This window comes from Egretta garzetta, unplaced genomic scaffold, assembly GCF_000687185.1.
Source record: "Egretta garzetta isolate BGI_Z169 unplaced genomic scaffold, ASM68718v1 scaffold140, whole genome shotgun sequence".
Lineage (NCBI taxonomy): Eukaryota > Metazoa > Chordata > Aves > Pelecaniformes > Ardeidae > Egretta > Egretta garzetta.
In genome coordinates, this window is record NW_009258376.1 from 113,465 (window position 1) to 128,414 (window position 14,950).

A 14,950-nucleotide genomic window follows, 5' to 3' on the forward strand; every position below is an offset into this window, starting at 1 on the left:
TAGAAATAGTTCTTACTAAGTGAAATGCAAATGCGTTTTGAAGCGCTCAGAGCTGCTGCGCTTTGCAGCAGTCCCCAGCCAGCGCTGGCCACTGTCATCGGGTCGAAGTATGGCAATGACTTTCCCAATGAAACACTTCCCTGGTGCTTGTGTTAATAGATCATCTGATGTTTTGGGCTAAAACCAAGTCCCAGCCAGCAATAAGCATGCTGCGTCACCCAGTGAGAATCTGGACTGGGTGTACTGGTTTTGTGGACTTCTTTCCTGCATGGGCTGGCCTGTCCCTGTTGATTGCTCAAGTGGCCAAAATATGCCGAGCCAGACGGCCAGTTCAACCAGACTCTTGGTAAGTCTCTGGCATGTCGTTCCTCATCTGGACAGGTCTCTTGGTGTCTTGCTAACAGCTCTGCAGGTTCTTCGTGCACATAGTCCATGCGGTTGGTCCCTTTCGGGGCCTGAGAGTAGAAGTTAATCTGTTAAGCAGACCAGATCTTCCCCCTCGCTCAGTTTCCCATGCCTTACCTTGGCACTGGCCCGATTGCTCGGAAGACTGAGACTACAGGCCGAATCCTTTCCAGGGAGGGAAGGAGCGACTTCAAGGCAAAAGCATCCGTCTTTGCTTATTGCAGCACGTGTGAGTCTGCAGGTGCACAAGTTCTTGGTGGGAGCTGCAGCCTGCTTGCTGGCCTGCCTCGAGCGTTTGGGCAGGGTATATTGGGACTATCAGTATTGATTCCTCCTCTTTGTCTCCTTTGGATTTGCTTCCAGCGTCTGTGTAGAGTAAAGCAGTGCTGAAATGCTGCCTTATTTCTCCCGCTGTGGTATCATCGCGTAACGGGTGTGGAGGACAAGACGTGGCCCTGGCTGTGGCTGGGCTGGAAGCATCATCCGTGTGAGATGCTGCATGACCAAGGGAGCTGAGCTCTGCCGGCTCTTCCTTTTGGGGTGCCTGACTGCTGTGGAAAACTCCTACCCTCGTTTCACCCCTCGGAAGAATTTCTTTTTGGAAGCTGATTCAGGCCCAGACTCTGCCAGAATACAAAGGAAAAAATGCTGGCAGGCTGAGGGGTTACCGGGAGGGTGTTGGCCAGCACAGCCCTTGCTTCCTTCAGAGATCAACGCTTAAAATGAGCGCGGTGGATATTTTGTTCTGCCGAATCCGTCTGCGATGTGGTGGAGACATGGAGCATCCATAAAGGTAAACAGCAAAGACCTGGAGCTTTCCTTTTCCTCCAGCCAGCTTAACAGGGCCACGCACAGCTGGGGAATCCCTCACCTCCCTGGAAATCTTCCATCGCGTGGCTGCCGAGCCCTTTGTGTTAATTTGAATTTGGAGTTGTCACCGTTGGCTTAGCTGAGGCTCGAAGTCACTTACTGAACCGATTTCACTGCGGCAAAGCAAGGAGGAAGCTCTTTCTGCGCTCCGCAGGGCGGGGGAGCTGTTAGCAGCCGGTACAGCAGTCGGGCAGGGTGCTGGCACGCGTGGTGGGAGGGGGCTGTTGGAGATGGGTGTTGGTCAGCAGCAAGTCTTGTTGGTTTGGGGAGGTGAAACACCCTGCGCGTCTGCAGGGCTCTTCCGTACAGAAGACGAGGTGGTGCAATGAGTAGTTCTTGCTCTGCTGCTGAGATGCCAGGAGATCTCCCTCCTCCTCCCTGGTCTGCTTCCAGCTCCATGCCCCTAACCAGGAGAAATCCCTTACGGACTCGTGCCAGGAGCTCGTTCCAGCTTCGGTCTGGGCTGTGCCTCGTCCCCGGCACAGGGGCGAGCTGGGCCCCGTCAGCAGTTCTCACCACCGGTTCTGCTTCTGCAGGTTTGTGCCTGCGTTCAGCTTTAAGGTAGATTCATTTTACAGTAGTTTAAGCCTCTCACTTTCCATCAGGATTTAAATCAGCTCGTTAAACCACGTCATCCTCTTTGACTCTTTAATGCTCTGCATTTCTAGCTGCTCTTTCCTCTTGGAGCAGAGTTTGTAATCAGCTACAAACACATTAAGTAAACCCTCTATTTTTAGTATTTCTTGCTGGCCAAAAGAAGGTACCTCCCTGTGACCGTGGCTTGTGTCTGCCTGTGTTTAGCTTAACGTTGCAGTTTGGTAGGGTGTTAACTTTTGCTTTTGTGCTAATAGCAGTGTGGTGTTGACTGCTCTGGTCTTGCAGATTAGCCTTCCACCAAAAGCAACAAATCTATGACTTCAAAACTGCTAAGATTTGCTAGTCTAAACCAGCTTGAGCCATAGTTCTTGGGGTTTTTTTCCAGCTCTCCTAATGAGGTAAGGTTTTTTTTTTTTTTAGCTTAGTAATCAAAATTAAATGGGGAAAACTGGCAGTGAGAACCTGGGAGCGAGAGGCTGGAGCTGTCGTTGGCCATTCCCAATGCAGGTGGCTCAGCGCCCGGGTGTGAACAAGATGGTGGGCGTTGGGAGGGGGGTATCGGTCTTGAATAGTGTGTGCAGCTCTGGCCTTCATCTTCAAAAAGGAGGGGGAGGCTGGAGAAAGAAGAGGAAACGTGATTAAAATGGCCAAGGGCTGGAGCAGCTGCCTTGCAAGGGGAGGGTGGGCAGGCTGGGACTGCTCGAGGAGGAGGGTATGGTCCAGGGGGATCACACTTGTGCCTTACCCCATGTTGAGGCGGTAGAACGGTGAGGCAGTTGATGAAATAGCAGAAAATGGGTGCACAAGAGTTACAAGAAGACGTTCCTGTACAGAGCAGGTAGGGAGCTTCTGGAACTTCTAGCCTCAGAGGCAGTGAGGGCAGGTCCAGGCGCTCGTGGGCAGTAACGGGCCTGGGTAGGGGCGTCCCCCTGAGCACCCCGGCTCCGGTGCTGTGGGTGATGGAGATGCTGGGTGCTGGCCTACGGGAAGCATCCTCTGCTCTCCCTGGGCAGCATCTCGCACGGGCTGGGGGGGCCTGGCAGGCGCTGATGATGATCTTGTCCTCTGCATCTCGTCAGCTCTTCCCAGTCTCGGTGTCTGCTCACGCTCAGCCTGGCGATGGGAGCGTTGTCTCCATGGGTTATTTAATGGTCAGGGTTCCTTTTAAGCCTGGTCAGCAAACACAGGCGGGTTTGGGTCAGCACGGACATGCTACCACGGGCTTGAGCTTCATCAGTTGCATGGCTTTTGCTTTTTGCGTCTGTAACATCAGGGTTGTGAACGTGAAACGTTTCCACTCGTTTTCCCCCAGCCCATGGCTGACTTTAAATACATAGGGGAAATTTCTTCACAGAAACAAAATACTCATCCAGCTTCTCTTTTACACAAGCGCTGACGTGGGAGGGAGCTGCCTCGCTGGGGCATTGGAGTGGGGGCTTGAAACCCTCCTTGGTGCTGCGAAGCTGCCCGCACTGCAGCGGCGCCGTGAGCAGCCTGGCCCGGCGTGTCCCACGTGCCATCACGGCTGGATCTTGACAGAAACCGTACTTCAGTGTGTCATGATAATCACGTATAGGCTTATCAAGTCTGATTGGATGTCGCTTGCGTTGCTGTTATCTATATGCACAGATAACAAATTAAGCTACAGCTTGTGAACGCAAAGAAGCTGCCAGATGCATTAACTGGAACCGACACGTTCCTGAGGGTTGTTTTTATTAGTCTAAAATACCTTTGTTTGACATACAAGAGGCCTGACTCATCCAAGTCGATGTGTGCCATGCGAGTTCATCAGTTTTGTTATCCATCTACTGAAAAAGTTCCCCACAAAACTGGAAAAGATGCTCGTGTTGTGTTCTCTCCGTTCACGATGGAGCGAGCCGGCAGCTGTGCCGCGCTGGGGCTCGGGGGCTTCTGGTGGCAGCCCCGGTGTGGCACAGCCCTGTGGTTTTTATGGTCTCAGCCCCGTGGTTTCCTCCGTGCCGGCAGCGTGTTCGCCGCCGCTGCGGGGAGGTGGGATGTCCAAGGCAGAGGCTTTTCCTGCCTCCCCCATACATGTTAGAAACCACGTGGATTTCAGAAAAACAAAACAGAAAGCAAGCAAAGAAACCCCCCTGCTGACGAATAATGAGTAATGAGTCGGGTGGCTCGGAGCAGCAGGGCCGGGCTGGGTTGTCCTCTGCACCCTCAGATGTTAAGTCTCCTTTTAGACGAGCGATTTCCTTCCTTGGAAGGGGAGAGGCTTGGTGATTCACCACCTTTTCACCCAAGAACAAAGCAATCACGAGAGCTGAACAAACCCAGCCCTGAGATTTCCTTCGGTGCATCGGCTCCGGAGGAGGAGAGCTCGAGGTGTTTGGCACGGCCAGGGCAGTGGTGCTTTTGCCCAGGGAGCTAATTGTGCAATCCCTCCTTTCACCCCTTACACCCTGCTGCCTCCTGGGCTTCTTCCTCAGCTGAAGGATGTGGCTCTAAAATCCACGCAGGTGCCTCAGGATCTCTTAAAATGAGGGTCTGCATTTTTTTCTTAAAGCAGAAAAATATGTCTGATTGTCTCGGCGTGCAAAGCATCAGTGGTATAAAGGGTTTTCTTCTGAAGGAGCCAAACGCACCTTCTCGAAGGCTTTGCTTGGACCGTGAGGAGCAACGGTGGTTTTGCCCTCCCTGTTCTGGTTGAAGCGCCCAGATCCTCCTCGCCGGGTCTCACAAGTGTCCCCTGCTCCGTGTGTGCGCCTGCTCCGGCACCCCCATCCTCATCCTCGCTAGCTGATGTGATTCCTTCCCCCTTGGGCATTGTCTAATTGTGAAAACGTTTCAATTATGTGGCCTAAATTTGTAACGCGGAACAGTTCGTTATCACTGAATCCTCTTAATTGGGCCCTCCTACTGGGCAGCCTATTATGGAGTTCTCCCAATTAAGAGAGGACCTCTTTAAAAAACATGAAAATAAAGAAATCCCTGGCAGGGAAGGACCAACTTGCAAGCAATTCTGCCCTAACCTATGTTTCAAAACTAACCAACAGTTTCAGCACCACCCAAGTACTAATTAACCCCTCTGTACTGATTGCTTATGCTCCCTTCAAGGGGAGCAGCCACATTTTGATGTCATTTAAGAAATTCACTGCCATTAGCTCAAATCTTTTTCTTGTAAGGAGCTAAAACTTGTTACGAGGTGCTTCTCTGATGGAAGGCACTGTCTCCCCAAAGGGCTCCATGGGTAACGCTGCTTTTGTGGTTGCAGGTGAAGGACCTGACAAAATACCTCGATCCGAGCGGGCTTGGAGTCATCAGCTTCGAAGATTTCCATCGGGGGATCAGAGCTATCAAAAATGGAGGTGAGTCTGCCGCTGTTGCTGCGAGGGAGGACAGGGAGACGCCAAATTTAACGCCACGGGGGTTGACCGAGCTGAGAAGTTGCTTGGTGAAAATGAACTGGGTTTGCTTTTCTGAAAGTCACTTGCTCTGCGTTGGGTGGAGAGGAAGGGGGGGAGGTTGGGTGCATTTAATGACAGAGCTGAAAAAGGTGGTACGGCAGTTGTGGTGGTGGTTGCACGTTTCGCTGTTAATGAGGAAAGTTCTTTCCTAAAGGTACATTGGAAACAGAAGAACTATTGAGGGAAAATCCCTGCTGGTGTGGTGTCTGCTCTCACCTATGGTTTGGGGGGTTGGCTGCTCTGGGAGAGGAGCGCCCTTGGCTGGCACGCTGCTGGAGATCTGGCTGCTTGCTGCAGAGTGTAACGGCTTCCGAATGCTGGGCACTGATGCATTTGCCTTCACTTCAACTATCTGGAGGATCAGTGTGCTCAGGTGATTTCTAGCAAGGAGCACGTTAAACAAGAGCTTGGAACACACTGACTGGCAGGTAATCGTTAAACAGGCCTGTGACCATCCCCATGTCGCTCTAGGTGGGCTTGTGAGTACAGAATCATAGAATCGTGGAATCATTTAGGTTGGAAAAGCCCTTTAAAATCACCACGCCCAACCGTTCCCCTAACCCTGCCACTAAACGCTGTCCCTGAGCACCTCATCTGCCTGGCTTTTAAATCCCCCCAGGGATGGGGACTCGACCCCTTCCCTGGGCAGCCCCTTCCAGTGCTACTTCCAGAGCAATGCCTTGGTGAAATGTGAGATATCTTCCTGGCTGGTTGGCATTTGAACTTCTTTGCTGAAGGAAAGATGTTGTTTTTTCAATTTGGGATTCATCTCCAATAGGAGTGCTAGAGGGTCATTTTGGGCCAAGCGTCTGGAAAAAATATTGGAAGCCTGCTGCTGAGCAGCTGTAATTTTAAATGTGCCAATATGAATTCTCATACCTGCGCGCTAATCGGTTCTGTTCACAGCAAGGCTTATCTTAAACTCCAGCGCCGCTTCCGTGCAGCAACGAACGCGTGCCGTGCTGTCAGCCCCGCACACCCAGCGCGCTTCCGAGCGCTGGTACAAGCAGAGATGTGAAAAGTCCGATTACTCCTATAAAAACCATGCCATCTCATGAGTACAAAACCCTCGAAACAGAAGTGACTTCTGGTTTGCTGTCGGTGGTCCGTCCCTCCTCCTGCTCCCCCCTCCCGCCCCCCGTTTATTTGGGCTCAGGTTTGTAATATTTTTACGGCAGCTTCGAAGTTTTTGTGGCTGGCGTGGCTTGACAGTGCAGCTGATTCCCAGCTCTCGTGGTGCAGGAGGGATTGCAGCCCGCTATTCATTTGTAATAAATTGCTATGGGAGTAGCGCGTGTTTGTGAAAGCTCGGGCTTGTATTTCTCGTCAATAATTCATTGCTCTGGTATTGCGTTGTATTAGCTGACTGGAAAAAGCAGATCCGGACAAAGCTTTTAGGATCCCTATTTATTAAACGTGAAAGAGATTGATATGTATTTATTACAGTGGTTAAGAAAGGCAGAGCTCGCTAGCGTCGCACAGCATTAAGCAGCTGTAAAGGGACACAGAGAGGTTCTCTCTGTCTCACCAGCTGAGCAGTGGCTCACGTTGAAGTGATCTTGAGGATTTGCTGCTGCTCTTGAGACAGTCAATATTGATCATCCCTCTGTAAAGAGAGAAGAGGCTGTGCTGGCTGCTGGGCATCCCTTTTAACAGGGTTTTGTTAATTAGCTTGGCCTATTTTTAGCCAGCAATAGTTCTGTGGCGGTTCCTGGTACTCTGTGGTTCTTCGGTCACTGAAGGGAGACCAGATGTAAGCCTGAACCTTGCGATGTTTGCGTTAATGGAGGGAAGGGTTTATTTCTGAAGGTGCTCCACTTCTCTTGCCCTCTCCTCCCTCTCTCGGAGGCTCTCTGGAGGAGAATAGCTGTGATTTTCCTCGAGCTCTTACAGTCTGCCTTAGCAAACTGAAGGTGCAGTTACAAACCAGCAAAACTGCGTAATCGGCTGCTTTCCTTCTAACTGCTTTCATTTTCAGTTGCCCTTTACATCCAGGGAGGATGCTAAACTCCTCGGTCCTCCTCCTGTGCCAGCTATTTGGGGAGCATTCCCGCTGGCTGAGGAGCTGATCTAGGACACCTCAAGCTGGCCTCCGCCGTAGTGCGGGGCAAAGCACCGTCCAACCGCTCAGACAGCGGTGAAAGCCACCATGCCACCTCTCTGCTGCCGTGAATCAGTTCTGATCTCTCTGCCCCTGTAACCTTCTGTCTGGCCAGGTAACGTTGATCGGGGAGTGGGGGGGGGAAGAGCAAAGTGACTTGTGTGCTGGATTTGAGATTGTCATGAGAGCCGTCAGCCTGTTGTGGCTGCCTTATCTTCTACCCTTCCCAAAGAGAAGACCTAAGATGAAGATGTCATCATCATACCTATCTATCGATGCCTGCTGCCCGTATATACGATTGCCACCAGGGTGCTGTGCTGGTGGTGGAGCCTGGAGGGCCCCCGGGGTCTCACCTCTGCGGGAGATGGCGAGCCCGTGGCTCTCGGGTGCTTGGGCTCAGTTCTCCGGCCCAGCTCCGAGCATTCCTCAGGGAGCAGGCTGGCATGGGAATGGCAGGGGACTGCCCAGCCTTGGGCACAGGGAGGCAGGCTCAGAGATGCTGCTGGGACAGATTCAGCTCCTCGCAACCCTGCCGTGTCCCAGCCCTTCTTGCTCGTGGGGTGGGGTGGCTGCTGGGACACCCTTGCCCCCCCTGCTTGCCTGTTTGTAAAGTTTGTGTGAACGGTGCCCAGACGACCGGCCTGTCCTGCAACACATAAATAGCAAAGCAGAAAGGGAAACAGTGGTACAAACATAGACGGTGAGTCAGGCATGGTAAATAACCTTGAAAAGTATCATTTTAGGGCCTTGTATTGTAAAATTTCGTAGCTGATAATGTAGCAGAGGCAGTAATGGTCCTGATTTAATGATCCTGATCTCAAGGAGGAGAATATGGTTATAGAGCATGCTTAGAGAAGCCAGACAAGGTGTGTAATGCCCAGGGAATCCACAGCCAGAGGGAAACCTGGCGTACCTGGCTACCCCCAGTGAGATCCAGCGGGACACCTTCCTAATCTGCTGGGGAAAAGGCACGGGGAGCCAGCGTGACTGCTGCATTCATTGAGCTTAGAAGCCACAGCTCATGGGAGGTCTTCTCTGTCAGAATCAGGTATGAGGGGCTGCATGCAAGCCCCTGCGAAAACACAGGCCAGGAGAAAGGTCTCTGCCTACCTGTACGGCAAGGAGCCGGTGGTGGGACAGGGGGTAGTGAGGTGGTCTGTATAATTTGAAGCCAAGATGCCTGGACCAAAGCGCAGCTCTAGTCTGCTGCGTGTGGGATGCAGGAGGGGGTCTTAGCTGGCAAGCGTGGGGTCTGGGTAGAACCAGACACAGCTGGATGCAAACGAACAACCAGGCTTGTGCTCACAAGCAGATTCCTGGGGTTTTCCAGGGTATTTAAGAACCCTTTAAGCTTCAGACACCTGTGTTTTCCAGAGGCCTCTTTGCATCCAGTAGGACATATTTCATGTCTCCTCTTTGGAGCGGACCAGTGCTCTTACTCGAATTCCAAAGCAGTAATGAGCAAGTCACCTAGTTCATGCACACGCTCTGAACCGAAATGTCTGTAACATCTGTCTCCCAAAGAAAAACCAGCTGGGAATGGGCTCAATGCAGGTACCCTCCTGTGTGTGTGGGGGGGGGGTTTTGCTGTTGGTGTCCCTACAAACGAGCGCTGTGTCAGGCCGGGGAAGGTGCATCCCTGGAGCTCTCTGCCTCGGCGTCTCATCCCTGAACAAAGGGGCCCCTGTGCATGGAGAGCAGACAGCGCGTCCACTGAGGAAGGGATGTGTTCATGAGCTCAGGGCAGGGCCTGAGGATGGAAATAGTCAAATCCTTTTTCAAGTGCTTCAACTAAAAGCTCTTTTTGGATTTAGGAAGATGGAAAATCCAGCTCCAGAGCCAACACCCAAACCTGGAAGCTATAACTGAGATCCTGTTTGCAGGGACAGCAGGCTGCTGGTGGGACTGGGGGACACCCCTGGCAGTGCCAGCTTCGGGGGGTGACCGGTTCAGAAGTCAGCCACCGTGCCGAAGGAAGGAGCTGCAGCTCGGTGGAGATACCCCCGTGGGGCTGAGGAAGAGGCATTCGGCAGGAGGAGCGCGTTCGGCTCACCAAAGGCATTTGACAGGTTTCCAGAGGACAGGCTGGAAGGGGAAAGCACGGAGCTGCTGAGCGAGGCAGGGCTGGGCTGGGTGTTGAAGAGCAAATAAAGGGGCTTGGCCGGCGGTCGGGGCTTTGTCAGGGCTTTGTCGGGGCTTCACCGGGGCTTGGCCGGTGGTCGGGGCTTGGCCGGGGCTTGGCTGGCTCTCTTTGGCAGCGTGCGGGCAGGCGGCTGTGAAGAGCCTGCGTGAAAGCGCTTGTGCCGCTGGGAATTGGAACTGGCAGCAGCGTGAACTTGAGTCGCTTGGAGTCTTTGTGGGGCTGCGTCGCTCGGTTCCCGAGAGCAGCCCTGGGAGGATTTCAGTGGGTGTATCCTCCGAGCAGAGGCTGCTGTTTCTGCAACTGGCATTTCATGCCCCGAAATGCTGTGCTCCTGGTAGCTGAATGTCAATTTGGGAATTCCCTGGAAGAAAAAAAGCACCTATCCAGCCCTCCCCCGGGATGAAGGCTGTGAGCATTAACATCTTAAAAGCTTACGGCCAAGAGAGGGAACTGCACCTCAGTTCTCAAAACCAGATCTGGGTAATTATCCCTGCGCCGTGTGCGGGTCGTGCTCTGCAGCCTTGCTGCCAGGGGAGCAGCGACGTTCCCCGCTCCCACGGCTGCTCCGCTCACTTGCTGCTCCGGCGTCTCGGAGACGCCTCTGGATCTGATAGTGCTTGGGTGACATCTCTGCAGTCATGGCTCTGGGTGCCCCTGCACCACTTAGTGCTTACGTGAGTCCGCTAGATAGCACGCAGCGGCTCTGAATTAATTTCTGGAGAGCCAGGCTGGCTGCTGCCCTGGCGATACGGATCCGCTCTGGCTCCGCAGGCGTTTGAGGGTGCGGAGCATGTCGGATATCTGGCTCAGTCTGGTAACGTAAACCACTCTTTGGTTTGTGTAGGGTTTTGGGTTTTTTTTTTTGCCTCTGTAGGATCTGCATTGCAGATGGTTTTTGCTACTCAAAATGAAAGCTTTCCTTGCAGGGGGATAGTTCCAGAAGCCAAAGCTCACATTCCCTTACACGCTCCCAACCCGGTGATTATTTCTGAGGCTGTGTTTGTGCGCATCTTCAGCGGTCTGTCTTCCAGACTGATGCTGGAAACACGGTAGTTACTTGCAACAGGCTACTGCTGACACCTAAGCATGCTTTCTCTGTGGGGGTGCACTGGCCCGATTTAATATTCAAGGTGTTTGCTTTTTAAAAGGAAAGTCTTCACTGACGCTTAGCAGATGGAAGGAGAGTTTGTGTGCACGTTTGACTAAACTCGGTGAGTATCTGGCACTGGTATGAGCACGTCCTACGTTCTCACCAGATCTGCTGATCCCTTTATTCATGCAGCGTTGCTGCAGTGAAGACGTTCCCACTGATCTTGCCTGTTCCTAACCCTGGCTAAATCATCACCGCTTAGGGAGAGAGCTCGTTTGATGGCTGAAGGTAGGAAAGATGCCTCTGTGTGTACAGCTGCCGTTCAGAGAACGGGGGCTGCCGTGAATGGGAAATCAAGATTGATTCATGAGCAAGAATAAAATCAAAATTGCTCTGATTATGTCTTTTTTATTGCATTGCATTTTGCTCTGCTCTGGCATATATATGTATGTACTATATGTACTGCTTGGTGGGATAAGGAGTTTATGAAGATGAGTGCTAATTCTGCCTCTGAAAGGAGTGAAGGTTTAAATGGTGTTTCGAAATTTGTATGTGTACTTGGGGAAAAAAAAAAAATCCCCATGCTGTTCTGTGTAGACCAAAGCTCTCCTCGTCCCTGTAGTGCAGAGGGATGCTCGAGCACCATTACGGTGCTTGTTAAGTCTGGAGTCCACGTGCTCGTCATCTGTGACCCCTTCTGCTAGGGACAGAAGCAGCCAAGCCTTTCTTGGAAGGACTGAACTTTGGGGTTGGGTTTTTTTATTTTTTTTTTCTTTAAATAGCGATACTTAAACATGTCTCTTGGAAACCACTGGGCCTGCCCATGAAAATGTGTGAGCATTGTCTTTTGAGTCTATGGCTCTCCCTGCTCGCAGGGGATGGGGGATTAGGAGTGTATGCGCTAGTCTGCGATGGAGGGGAGCTGCTTTGGTGGTGGCCTGTGGCCAGAATGGCCGGAGGTCCCTCTCCATCCCTCTCCTGCAGAGGCAGCTCTAGGGGCCCAGAGGCACTCTCCTGGGAAAGGCTTGGGGGGGATAGGGGTGGGACAGGTCCCCTTCACGAAGGCACAGATAGACTAGAACTGAGCAGCCATGAGTCCAGCCCAAGTTTCATCCCAGGAGGCTGTGCCTAAGTGAGGCAAGGACACAGGAGACAGCCTCAGGGTGGTGGCACTGGGGTCTTTGCTCTCTTCCTCCAGCCCACATCACACAGTTGCCTTCAGAGAAGAAAAGTCCACTCCCAGAATCTCCAAAAGTCAGTTTTCTGAGTTGCAGGCTGCGAGGCCGGAGGGCGAGGATGCTCCTCAGCTTGCCCACAGCTGCCGTGGGGCAGGAGCAGCTCTGCCCCCTCCACGACAGCAGCGGAGAGGCGGGAGGTCCGTGCGTGGCACTCCTGGTGCACCGCTTATCCTCTGTTTTGGAACATTTTCACGCTGGAAAGGATAACTCCAAACTGGCTCAGCTGGGAAGGAGGATATTTACTACTTAAAAGCAAAACCAGGAACAAAAACACCACCCGCAGAACTATTTATCTCCAGCCGTGCAGCTGCCAGGACTCAGCGAGGTTACCTCTGGCTGCAGCCTTCCCCGGCGCTTGTGTAAGCAGGGAGGTTTGGCCAAGCGTGGGTAACTGCCTGTTCCCCCTCAAAGCAGGAGCCACTCCTGGGGAGCGAGGAGATGATCCTTGGCTGCGAAGCCTGTCCTGCTGCCGAGCTTTGGAGCAGCGGTGAGCAGAACTGCACAGCCCCCCAAAGCCCTCAAGCTCTTTTTTAAGTCTCTGCATCCAGCTCTGGAGCCCTCAGCACAAGGAGGACATGGAGCTGTTGGAGCGGGGCCAGAGGAGGGCTACTAAAATGCTCCGAGGGCTGGAGCCCCTCTGCTGTGAGGCCAGGCTGGGAGAGTTGGGGGTGTTCAGCCTGGAGAAGAGAAGGCTGCGGGCAGAGCTGAGTGCGGCCGGTCAGGGCTTCAAGGGGGCCCAGAGGAAAGGGGGGGACAAGCTTTTTAGTAGGGCCAGCTGGGACAGGACAAGGGGGGATGGCTTTAAACTGAAGCAGGGGAGGTTTAGACTGGATCTAAGGAAGAAATTCTTTCCAATGAGGGTGGTGAAACCCTGGCAGGGGTTGCCCAGAGAGGGGGTGGAGGCCCCATCCCTGGGACCATTCCAGGCCAGGTTGGCCGGGGCTGTGAGCAACCTGATGTGGTTCAAGGTGTCCCTGCTCCTGCAGGGGGGTTGGGCTGGGTGACCTCTAGGGGTCCCTTCCCACCCAAACCATTCTGTGATGATTCTGTGATTCTTTCTGCTCTAATATGCTAGGGAAAGGACTTGGGTGCTGATGCTGGGGGGGGCACTTCTGGCTCACCAAGGCTTTTTGTGGTTTGCATTTCTCTTTTAATTTACATAAACAATTGGGTTTATTCATTTTTTCTAACTTGGCGGCTGGGCGCAGGGTTACGTCAGGGAGGAGGCTGGCCCGCTCAACGTGTGCCGTGCCTGAGCGGGGAGAGCGCCTTCCCAAAAACAGCCTGGCAGGCGACGTGCTGCATTGACCTACTTTTTGGGAAAAGCGCAGAAGTGTTGTCGAAACCGTGTCCGTAGGCCTCCTCGCAGCTCTGGCATGAGAACGGCGGGGGAAAAAAAAAATGAACGTGCTGCCGTAAAACTGCCGCTGAGGCTCAGCAGCCCTGGGGGTCCTGGGGAATGGGAGGTTGGCACGAGCATCTCTTCCCATCCTGAGAATTCATTCTTCATGAGTATCTTGAGGCATCCGCCAGAGAAATCTTGCTGCACCCCGTCACCGCCGTGGAGCATAACAGCCTACGGGTCCAAAATACACAGGCAGTCCGAGGGGAGATGGAGTTCATGGTAAAGCTGCCCCTCGTTTGCTGCCCCAAGCAGCTGAGCAGGGATCGAATGCCCACGGCATCATCCCTTGCACGCAGTTCCTTGCAAGGGGAGAGCATTACTGTGTAGCCAGATTTCTTGCAAATTGCAATAAATTAAAGCATGCAGGGGCTGAGCAGGGACCTCCCTGTGTCCCCATGACATAAAGGGCCCCCAGACCATAACCCCAGCTTGATAAAGGTAAGCTGGGGTGAGTTGAAATTGCAAATGAAAGGCCTGAGTTTGGCAAGCAAAAGAAAACTTAATTTCTCAGGCAAAGGAGAAGGAAAAAGCACGGCAGGGACCACCCGTTCCTTTGGTGGTCAATAGAAAAATAGAGAGCAGTGTTTCGTTAGAGCCTTGGGGCGATTCTGAGCGCGCTCTGCTACGGAGGTGACGGCTGAAAAGAAAACAAAGGCGACTTCTGTTAGAGAACAGACATTTCTCATTGCCCATCTGCTGCCGCAGCATTGCTCCATCCTATTTTCTGTGTCGGGAGTTTGCTGTTTTGTTCCACGTCTGTCGCTGCTAATAACTTTTGGGAGACCAGGCTAGCCTGCGGTTTGGGGAGTGCGTGGGAGGAGGCTGGGCTGGGCTGGTGGCTCCAGATTGGGGGGGGAGGTGGTGGTGGTGGTGGTGGTTTCGGTCCTGCCTGTTTTGATTTCTCAGGTTTGGATGGTGGCTCTGGAGCGAGGGATTATTAACGCTCGGCTCACCCCAGGAAGCTGGGGAACATCTCCCCCGTCCTCACCAGAAATGCCTGGCCAGAGATCAGGTAGGGTTGGCTTCCCAAGCTTGGGTAGAGGAAAGCAAGTAGCCCATCGTCCTGCCTCTGCACCAGCAGGCAAGCCAGGGCTGTCAGACCACGTCTCGTTAGGAATCCAGTCAGCCGGTGGTATTAATGAAGGGATAATTACTCACCTACGACTTTCGCTCCTCTGAGAGCCCTGCTCGGCTCTGGCACGGCCTCGGGGCTTGTGACTGTGCGGTGAGTGTACCCGTGTGACGCCTTGACAGATGGATGTGGCAAAAGCTCCTTCCTTCCGAGCGTGTCCCGGTCTCGCTCTTAGACAGGAGAGGCCGCGTGTGATGCGGCTTTGCCGGGAAATTGGTCCTAATTGCGGAGCCGCTGGGTTGGGCTGCGATGGGTGAGCAGCAGGTGGGCAGGCTGCGGTGGGCACAGCATCCCCTGCAGCCAGAGACCTTTCCCTGGTGTTCTGGCTTAACCACAGCTCGCTGCTTCATCTTGATCCGGTTCTGCCCGTACCGAGCCGTGTCTCCTCCTGGGTTGGTGCCTGCATCCCTCGCATGTCTTTCTCCTTGATGACCATGACTGCTCCTGTAAATCTCTTCGGCAGCTTATTTCTCCCGCAGATAGGAAAGATTCCCGCTAACGCAGTGGCCGGTGCCGAATTTGCCCATTAGAGATTTAC

General features: G+C 53.2%; 1 protein-coding gene across 1 annotated transcript in view; it reads left to right on the plus strand.

The window, feature by feature from the left end:
- Positions 1–5,113: 5,113 nt before the first annotated feature.
- Positions 5,114–14,950, plus strand: part of RAB11FIP3 (RAB11 family interacting protein 3) — a 64,918-nt gene continuing 55,081 nt past the window's right edge. Inside the window, exon 1 of the mRNA XM_035895547.1 lies at positions 5,114–5,204. The gene's annotated coding sequence lies outside the window, so the exon portion shown is untranslated. The remainder of the gene's footprint in view (positions 5,205–14,950) is intronic.